Here is a 1,320-nt window from a genome sequence, read left to right as displayed (position 1 = left end):
CCTAGTTGTTGTTTACCACCCTCTGTTTTTGTTTAACTCTTAGTTCCACCCTAGATGTTGTTCATTAACAATGCTCTTGTTCAACACACCCAGGTCTTGGGTGCCACTACAATACTTGTGTAACACCTACAATTGTTAACCACCTTAAGCTCTTGCTCACCTACCTAGTTGTTGTTTACCACCCTCAACTCTTGTTCACCATCCTAGCTGTTGTTCACCACCCTCAGCACCTGTTCACCACCCACAGCTCTTGTTCACCTACCTAGTTGATGTTTACCCCCCTAACACCCTCAGCTCTTGTTTACCACCCTAGCTATCGTTCAACACCATCAGTTCTTGTATATCACCCACAGTTCTTGTTTACCACCCCAACTCTTTGTTACCAACCTAGTTGTTTTTCATTAACCTAGCTGTTGTTTACCACCCTGAATAATTGATTGTTTACCACTCTCAGCTCTTGTTTCATTAACCTAGCTGTTGTTTACCACCCTTAATACTTGTTTACCACCCTTAATACTTGTTTACCGCCCTTAATACTTGTTTATCACTCACAATTCTTGTTGACCACACTCAGCTCTTGTTTCATTAACATAGCTGTTGTTCACCACCCCCAGGTCTTGTTTGCCACCCACAATACTTGTGTAACACCCACAATTCTTGTTTGACACCCTAAGCTCTTGTTTGCCACCCTAAGCTCTTGTTCACCTACTTAGTTATTGTTTACCATCCTCAGCTATTGTTCACCACCCTGGGTTATTTTTACCACCCTAGCTGTTGTTTACCACCCGTAGGTCTAGTTTAACAGTCACAATTCTTGTTTACCAACCTACATTTGTTTACCACCCTCAGCTCTTGTTCACCACCCTCGTTCCTGTTTACCACCTGCAAATCTTGTTTACCACTTCCAGCTCTTGTTGACCACCCTCAGCTCTTGTTTACCACCCCCAATACTTGTTTACCACTCGCAATTCTTGTTTGCCAACCTCAACTTTTGTTAACCACTTTAAGCTCTTGTTCACCAGCCGATGCTCTTGTTGCTGTTAACCACCCTCGGCTCTTGTTTACCACCCTAGATGTTATTGATTAACCCAGCTCCCGTTTACTACCCAAAAACGTTTACTGCCTTCAGCTCTTGTTTACCACCCTCGGTCTTTGTTTACCACTCGTAGGTCTAGTTTACCACCCTCCGTTCCTGTTCACCACCCGCAGTTCTTGTTTACCACTTCCAACTCTTGTTCACCACCCTCACATCTTGTATACCACCCCAATATTTGTTTACCACTCACAATTCTTGTGTACCACCGACAATTCTTGTTAACC

This window comes from Lottia gigantea (assembly GCF_000327385.1).
Source record: "Lottia gigantea unplaced genomic scaffold LOTGIsca_17, whole genome shotgun sequence".
Classification (NCBI taxonomy): domain Eukaryota; kingdom Metazoa; phylum Mollusca; class Gastropoda; family Lottiidae; genus Lottia; species Lottia gigantea.
This window is presented reverse-complemented; position numbering follows the sequence as displayed.